This window comes from Tupaia chinensis, unplaced genomic scaffold (genome assembly GCF_000334495.1).
Source record: "Tupaia chinensis unplaced genomic scaffold, TupChi_1.0 Scaffold143929_1, whole genome shotgun sequence".
NCBI lineage: Eukaryota > Metazoa > Chordata > Mammalia > Scandentia > Tupaiidae > Tupaia > Tupaia belangeri.
This window is the reverse complement of record NW_006203780.1, coordinates 37,017-46,591: the sequence shown is the minus strand read 5'-3', so window position 1 is coordinate 46,591 and position 9,575 is coordinate 37,017. Positions and strand designations below refer to the sequence as shown.

The 9,575-nt window shown below is 38.0% G+C and overlaps 1 pseudogene; it reads left to right on the top strand.

The window, feature by feature from the left end:
- The first annotated feature begins 2,752 nt into the window (after window positions 1–2,752).
- Window positions 2,753–9,575, top strand: part of LOC102485003 (cofilin-2 pseudogene) — a 21,158-nt pseudogene continuing 14,335 nt past the window's right edge.

The following is a 9,575-nucleotide window of genomic DNA, read 5'->3' as shown; positions in this document are numbered from 1 at the left end:
TCCAAAGTGAATCTCTACAGGGAAAAGGCAGCAACAAAAAGTCTGAAAGTCAGTGCTTACTCTCACTGTCTCACTGCCACTGGCTCCTTTATCATGGGGCTTATGGTGGAGGGCAGAGTGGTACAGGGCACTTCAAAGCACATCTAGACTTGCCAAAGGTAGCAACAAGAGTTCTGAGATAATTATCCTCCTGTGCTCACTCTCTTTCTGTCTTTCTCTCTTGCCAATGCTGACTCATGCACTTTAGGAGCTTAAGGGAGAGGGGCATGGGATGTGGAAGGTCTAACACACCCTGGCATGGGCAAAAGGTAGAATGATGATGCCCCACCCTTCTGTGCTCACCCTCTGTTATTCCTCACTCAGACCAGCATGGGGTCTTGTAGAGGATGGGCATATGAGTGGTGAGAGGGTCCAAAGCACACCTGTGTGGACAAAAGGCAACAGCAAGGATTCTGAGCTCACTCTATTCTGTCTCACTATCATGGGCTTTTACAACATGGGGCTTATGGCAGAGGGATGAGGTGTGGGGACAATCCAAAGCACACCTACATGAGCAAAAGGTAGCAGTATGAAGTCTGAGATGTGCTGTCCTTTTTGGGATGCACAGGTGTGCTCTCTGTCTGCCTCTGGCCACTGCAACCTGGGGGTTTATTACAGAGGCATGCTGGGAGAGGGAAGTAGAAACTTGAAATCACACTTATTCTGGCAGAAGGCAGAAGTATGATGTCTGAGACATGGATTCCTTTTGTTTCTCTCTGTCTCTCAGTGCTGCTGGCTCCTGGACTGTGGAGACTTAAGGTGGAAGGGTACAGGGAATGTCCTGAGTACACTTGTGAAGGAAAAAGGGAGCATGAAGGAGTCTGAGATGCTCCGTTCTTATGTCACACTCTCTCCATCTCTTACTGCCACTGACTCCTGCACCATGGGAGTTGATGGCATAGGGCTGTGTGTGTGGAGGTTTTCTAAAGCACACTTCCACAGGCAAAGCAGGAAGAAGTCTGAGATGCCCAGCTCTGTTCTCACTCTGTCCCTGTCTTCCCACTGCTGGTTTTTGTTTTATGGCACCTTATTGTGAAGGAGCTCTGTGTAGGGAGGGTTCAGAGAACATGTGTGTGGGCAAAAGACAACAGCAAGAAGTCTGAGATGCCTGGTCTTTCTGGGCTCATTCTTAGTCACTCCAGCTGCTGCTGGAACCTCATCCTGGGGGCTGAAGGTGGTGAAGGGCAGAGGGACAGGGTTCAAACCATACCTGCCTAGGTAAAAGACAGCAAGAAGTGTGAGATATGCCGTCTTTTTGCATTCACTCTATCTCTCATTGCTACTGGCTTCTGCACTGTGTGAGAAAAAGGCAGGAGCAAGAAGTTTAATATGCATGATATTACTGTGCTCATTCTCTTGTTGAGTCAGGCTCCTGCAACATTGGGCTCATGGTGGAGGAACAGGGTGGTGGGGAAGGTTCCAAAGCATATCTGCATTTGTAAAAGGCAATAGCAAGAAATCTGAGATGCTTTATACTTCTCTCTCCAGCTGGTTCCTGAACTGTGAGGACTTAAGGCAGAGGGGAGCAGGGAGTAGGAGTCCAAAGAACAACTGTGCAGGGAAAAGCAACTGCAAGAAGTTGGGATGAGCATTCCTTCTGAGCTCTTTATCTTGCTACTGCTGGTTCCTGTAGGATGGCAGCTTATAGAGGAGGGATGTAGGAGGGAGGGTCCAAAGCACATGAGCGTGTGCCACAGGAAGCTGCAAGAAGTCTGAGATACTCAATCCTGCTCTCTCTCTCTCTCTCTCTCTCTCTGTGTGTGTGTGTGTGTGTGTGTGTGTGTGTGTTTAACACTGACTTCTGCACTATGGGAACTAAAAGCAAAGGGGAGCAGGGGTATGGGGGTCCAAAGAACACCTCTGCATCCAAAAGTCAACAGCAAGAACTATGGGATGTGCACTTCTGAGCTCACTTTCACTTCTGGTGCCTCCTGCCGTACCTGCTGGTACCTTCCCAGGGGTTGGCTTATGGTGGAAGGGCTCCAGTGTTGGGGTTGGTGGGAGGAAAAGTACCAAAGCGCACATGCACCAGCAAAAGACAGCAGCAAGAAGTCCGAGACATGTGATACTTCTGCTCACTCTTGTATACTGTTTTGCTGCCAGTGGCTCCTGCACCATGGGGGCTTTTGGCAGAAGGGTTTTTGGATAGGAGGGTCCAAAGCATACCTGTGGCCATGCACACATATATGCTTGGTGTAAGTTTTAAGCCATCGAATTTGACACTTGAACCATGGTTGACTACATGAGAGTCCAGTAATGTAATCATTATGTCATCTGCTGGTCTCCAGTGTTTTTGTTTGTTTGTTTGTTTGTTTTAAGAATTTTTACTATAAAGTATGTGTGCTCACTAGAAAGATAGAGACAGAAAGACAGAAAGTGTGAACTCACCCCCTAGGGCGAATTGTTGTGCCACAATGGCGTCTCTATTCTCCTCTTTTGATTTTGGGTATACACAAACATATTCCCATCATGAGTTTAAGCCACTGGGTTTGAGACTCGAACATTGGTCGACAACATGAGCGTTCAGCAAACTAACCATTTATTTCATCATTTGCTGGTCCCATAGTAACATTTTTACTAAGTTATTTTAACATTTTACTAAGTCTTTCATTTCTATCAGTGAATAAATTTGTTATTGTTCATTCAATAAGGTCTTTTTAGCCCATTCTCATGTGTAAGTGACTGTTCTCCCACAGGGGAATCTTGGAATAAGCAACATCATTTCTCCAACCTACTTCGTTCACCTTCTCTTCCAGCTATAATTTTAGAAACCTCTGTATTTCTCCAGGATTAAGAAAATGAATTCATTTTTGGTAAGTTGTTTACTGATCTCCCCAAGTGTTTTACATTGTATTTAGGAATTTTATGAGTGTTTATAAATTAAAATGGAAAAGTAATATTAACTAAAATTCAGCATGACAAATGCATAAAAAGGCAAGATAAAATTGACAGGGTGAAATAGGCAGGTTATAAGGCCTGTAGAGCCCTGTGAGATCAGTAAAAATTGGTCTCTAGCTTTTATAACATGGGAAAAACGCATTTATTACATGGTTTGAATTGACTCTAAGGGGAGAGCATGGTAAATTCTCAAGGGATATGAATCATGAGATAGTCTTTATTAGTCACATAGATGACATGGGAGACAGTGTTTTACAACTAACCTGGAAATGCACACTCAGTGTTCTACAGTGATCACTGTTACTGATTGTTAAAACACAAACCAGTCAGTAGCTTTTTCTAGAGTTGCTAATATAGCATGGTCCCAGACAGCTCTTAGAAATACCCACTTGATACATATAAACCTGGAATGTGTGGCAGGAATTTACCACAGGTCCCTAAAGAACTCTCCATAAATTTCACTAACCTAGAGTGTATGTGCTGATTATGCCACAGACTGCCCAAAGTTGTATTTCCTGACTAATATAATAAGCACTGCATAGTAGCATTTCAGTGATGTGCTGTATGTATTCATGTGGTGCAAGAGGATTATAATGAAGCCCCCAAATCTGCAATCTAGTGTGGTTGTAGCTGTCGTATCATTGTAAAGTAACGCATTACCCACATGTTTGTGGTAATGCTGGTGTAAATAAACCTACTGTGCTGCCAGTCGCTTGTAAGTACATGCATACAATTATAATCAGTAAATATGTACACTTATAAAGATAAATATAAATAAATAATTATACATGCATTTTCATTTTGGAATCATTTCTGGTTTACAAATAATCATTGTACCTTTTTGTAAAATACAGTATTTTTAAAAAAATAATTGTTTTTATTTATCTATTTATTTGTTGTCATTTTTGAGCCACCTGATCCAGGACTTGAACCATGGTCAGTGATGTGGGAATCCAGAATTTAGCCACGACTGCTGGATTATGGTTTTTATATTACAGTGTCATTGTCTATTCTGTTTTTTATTTTCTTTGCTCTTCAGAAATATTTTATCTTATGAAATCAAGTTTCTCTATCAAAAATGGTTTTGTCCATTCCTTATGGGTCTTATTTAAATAGTCTTTGCTCACTCCAATATGTTGTTCATGTATATTTTCCTTAATAGGTTTATAAATTTGTCCATTATATTGAATTATTTAATCCACTTTGAGTTAATAGTAACTGGTAAGAGATGATCTATTTTTACTCGAATGTTGGTGGATATTGAGTTCTCCCAGAACCATTTATTGAAAACTTTTTTTCACAGGCTTGATCTGTGGCCTTTGTCAAAAATCAGTTGGCTGTATGTTAAGTTATTTCCTGTTTATTCTATTCAATTGGACAGTCATATGTCTGTGTTTGTGCCAGTACCCTGCTGTTTGAGTGATTAAGGATTTACAATACATTTAGGAGTCAGGAAGTTAGATGCTTCTAACTTTATTTCTTTTGTACACAGTTGGTCTGATTATATGGATCATTTGTGATTCTGAATAAATTTTATAATTATTTCTGTGTTAAATATTCTTTTTTGTTTTTTGTAAGAATTGGAATTAATGAATTTGTAGATCACTGTGGTGTAGTATAGGTATAGCACCTATATTGATTCTTCAAATTTATGAAAAGGATTGTCTTCCTGGTTTTTGTGTATTTTTCAAGTAACTTGTTCAGCTTTTACAATTTTATTCATAGAGGTCTTTCACTTTCTTGGTGAGATTCCTTCCAAATAGTTTTTGTGGTTATTGTCAATAGGATTGCCTTCTTCATTTTTCTCTCAGTTTATTCATGGTTAGATATTTTTAATTACCCACGGGCTTATGTACTTGCTAGAGAGAGTGGTAGAGAGATGAAGATTCAGGAAGAGAGAAAAATCACCCCAAAATGAAGCATAAAATGCCATTATGGGCTATAAAACTACCTGGGAACTATCCTCTGGACTAAACTGACCTAGCCAGGGTGCTCAGGAGATGCTGCAAAGACCTAGCCAGGGTGCTCAGGGGATGCTGCAAACCCTTTCCTCCAATTCTTTCCATCAGGGTTTTGGACACATGCACACATACACACACTCAATGTGTTTCCAAAGTCCTCAGGGCCTTGGACTCAAACCACAGGTGATTATGTGGGATCTGGCTCCCTACACATAGTATTTGATCACTGCTATGGGGATAGCCTACTGCAGATTCTTTTTTTTCCTACTGCAGATTTTTGTATGCTGGATTTGTGTCCTGCAACTTTACTGCATTTGTCTATTTCATCTACGAGTTATTTCGTGGATTCTTTAGGTTTTCCTATGTATTGGGCTGTAAAAAAAAACCATAGAAAAATGCATCATGACTTTCCTGATGAAGCATTATATAATCAAGTCAGCCACAAATAGGGGCAATTTAGTTTTTTCTTCTCCAATTTATATGCCTTTTGTTCTTTCATCTGACTGTATTAGTTATTACTTCTAGTATCTGTGCTGAATGGGAGAGAAGAAAGTGGACATCTCTGTCTTGTTCTAGTTTGAGTTGAAAAAGTTTCCACTTTTTCCTGTTTAATGTTATGTTAGCTGTAGGAATGTCACATATGGCCTTTATTTGGTTAGAAAATATATTTTCTATGCCTATTTTTATTGATTCTTAATAATAAATGACTTATATTTTACCAAATCTTTTTATATGCCAATTAATATGAGCATACAATTTTTGTCATTTCTTCTCTTAATGCAATCTATTACATTTGTTATATATATATATATATATATTGAATCATCCTTATATTCCAGCAATAAATCCTACCTGGTCATAATGTATAATATTTTTTACATGTTATTGCATTGGTTTCAGTCATGAGATAAGGCTCTATAGTATGCTTTCATAGATATGTGCTACTTTGGTGTTCCTTGCATCTTTTTTGTACATTTTATCAGACTCTGGTTTTATTTTCTTTAATACTGAAGAAGTTGTTTCTTTAATGTAAGTCTCCTGGTAATGAGTTATCTTAACTTCTTTGCCCAAATGTCTTTGTTTTATGTCATTTTTTTCTGTTTAAGGGAATGCTCACTCACTAGAGTCAGAAAGGAGGAAAAAAGAAAGAATCCCCCATAACTGGCTTCCAATAAGTCTTTTTCTATTCTTACTAGGTGGCACTGGGTTTGACCCCTAATACATCATAGTAAGTTCTTTCTTTTACCCCTTCCTATTGCCAGTGAGTGGGCTGAAGCTAGCATAGGAGCGCTTAGCTTTTGACAGCTCAGGCTGCCATCACTCCTCTAATTCTCAACACACATTCTGGAAAGTTCCTGAATGCCTTTTTTATAAAATTTATTTTATTGCCAACAATCCTCACAATATCCTTTAAGTCCACAAATTTATTTCTGCATAGTTTAATTTTCTTGTCTGCTACTTCAAATATCTGTATTATTTGAGGGACTTTATTTCTGAAATATGGGTCACATTTTGCTTTTATTTTTACTAAACATTAATTATAAATTCTACCCTTGATAATGTAAATTATACACCATGGAACTTGTGAATACTCTTATATATCTCAAAAGATTAATTTTTATTCTGCATGTTGGTTAACTGTCTAGATTCAAGTTCCAAATTCTATATCCCTTGCAGTGATGAGGAGCTGATTCTCTGTTTTATTCAGGTTCTAATAGCTGCTTTTTTTATAGGTTGCTCTGAGTTCTGTATATGTGTATTTAGTAGTTCACCAGTAATTTTTATGAGTTTTATATGCAAATATTGAGGATTATAGTCTTTGGCTTCCTCTTTTCTAGGACTTATGACCTTATTCCCAAATTTCTGGTTGTCTGTTCAGCCCTGAACATTCCTTCTTTTAACTATTCTCCACTGTCTCAGATAGTTTCATTCTACATTTTTAATTAACACACACACACAAACACACACACACACACACACACACGTGTGTGTGTATGTATATATTTATATATGTACATGTGTATTTGTTTTTCTTTCTTTTTTTTTGAGAGGTTTTTGCTATAGGGCGTGTGTATTCACCAGACAGACAGAGAGACAGGAAGTGAGAAATCACCCCCAAGGTTAGTGGCCACACTGCAATCCCTTCTCCTCCATTCTCATCTCAGGATCTTGGGCACACATGCACACGCGCCCAGCCTAAGTTTTAAGTCACCAGGTCCGGGACACGAACCGCGGTCGACTACATGGGAGTCCAGTGACATAGCCATTACACTATCTGCTGGTCCCAATGTGTATTTGTTTTTCAAGAGTGTTCTTTTGGCAAAGCCCTTTGCTATTATTTTATGTGCCTTGTTATTTTTTAGTGTTCATATGATAATATCTCTTTTCTTCTATTATTTAATTCCTTCAGTCTGTATTGTAGCTTTATTTTCTCTACCTGGACTGTTTCAAATTTTCTAAGTTTAGTATTTTTTTACTACACGAATGTAGTCTGTTTTCCATGAAAGACACTTAAGTACAAATTAAGTAAAAGTGAAATAATTCCTACATGATAGATTTAATGTATTTCCTGTTTATTTATGGTCCATGAACTTTTTGTTACCTCAAGTGTAACATTTTTTAAATGATTGTTTTGTGGTTCACAATATTCACATTTGACTTTTTATGTACCTTCAAACGTTTACATTACACTAATTTCTGTACAAGAACTCTATAATAGTGTACTTGCACTGTTCTTAGTTTCTCTACCATGTCATCATGCATTTTACATCATACGTATTATAATCCCAACATGACTTTTTTCACTTTCCTAAACATTCACACACTCAGCTTTAACTACATGACTCGAGACCTATAATCATAAATTACATTGTAAGCATGAGTTATCCATGTAGCCTATAGCCATATGTTGCTTCAAAGAGACACTGCCTTTTTTCAAAAAAGAATTATTTATTTGATTTTATTTATTATCATTTTATTTTGCTCTAGGGCATTCACACTCATGGTGGGGGGAGTGAGAAAGCAAGCCACCAGTCTGAGCCTCGCCTCAGACTGTGGTCAGCTATGTGGGGATCCAACACCTTTACTACCTCACCACCTGCTGGCCCCAGCCAATGTCTTTCTTAAAAGTTTGGAAAAAAAGCAATTTATATGGATCCTCACTTATTTTTTATTTCCAATAAAATATCTTGCCAGATCTTTATCTGTTTTAACATTTTCTAATTTGTGACAGTTTGACTCTTGTAGTTGTCTTCATATTGTCTATTGCTATATGATGTTAGGTTATCTTTGAAGACCATGACTTTTATGACTCCAACTGTATATATGCAAGTTAAGGTGATCGGATCCCCCAAATCACCTTAGGCCTTGTAATTTCTGGAGGCAATTATGAAACTAGGAAGTTTTTATAATCACTGTTAGGATACATTTCTATACAAGAATCCACTAAAATCAGCCAGGGGACAAGATGCACAGGGTATGTTTTATGGGTCATTTGTTCAAGTTTCCAGTTGTTTTCTCTCAGTAGAATTCTGTTGATATTTCCTATTTCTCCCAACAGTAATGGGTGACAACACCCACAGGACATGCAAACATGAGAATCTCATCCAAGACATTGTTAAGGGTTAGGTGGTATCTCATTGTAGTTTTGATTTTTATCTCCCTTGTGATAAGGGATGTTGAACGTTTTTCATGTTTTTTTACTGTTTTTATGTCTTCTGTAGAGAGGTATCTGTTGAGCTTATTGGCCCATCTTTTAATTGGGCTGATCTTTTCTTTTTCTTTTCTTTTTTTTTCAGGTACACTTGATTTCTCTGTATATTCTAGTTATTAGACCCCTATTTGAGGAATATTGTGCAAATTTATTTTCCCACCTCAAAGGTTGTCAGTTCACTCTAATTCTTTATTTTGCTGTGCAGAAGCTTTTGAAATAACATGTTCTCACTTGTTTATTTTTGGGGTTATTTCCTGTGCTTTGGGGATCTTATTGAGTAAGTCCTTGCATATGCCACTGTCTTCATGGTTTCCCCTCTATTATTCACCAGTAGTTTTATAGTTTGGGGTCTTGTGTTTAGATCTTTGATCAAGTTTGAGTTGAGTTTTCATTCATAGTGAGAGATAGGGGTCCAGTTTTATCTTTCTGCAGGTGGATGCCCAGTTTTTCTAGCCCCATTTACTGAAGAGGCTTTCTTTTCTACATTATATTGACTGGTGCCTTTTGTTAGAAAACCACTGGCTATATGTTTGGGGATTTATTTCTGGGGTTTATTCTGGTTCCAGTTGTCCACATGTCTTTTTTTTTTTCCAATACCATGCTGTTTTAATGATCACAGCTTTGAAATATATTTTGGGGTCAGGGAGTTTATTTCTGTGGTCTCTATTCTGTCCCATTGGTCCACCACTCTGTTTCTGTGCCAAAATCATGGTGTTTTGAATATTACACCTTTATCGTATAATTTGGGGTCAGTCTTCTTGCAAAGAATTTCTTTGATAATACCATGTATTTAATGATTCTAGACAAATTCTGTAATTTTTTTTAATTGGTGTAGAATATCTCTGGTACTTTGATAAGGGTTGCATTAAATATGCAGATTAAATTGGGTAGGATTGACATTCTGATGATATCAATTCTTCTAATCCAGGGACATGGGATTCTTTTTTTCCCACTCTTTGTATCAT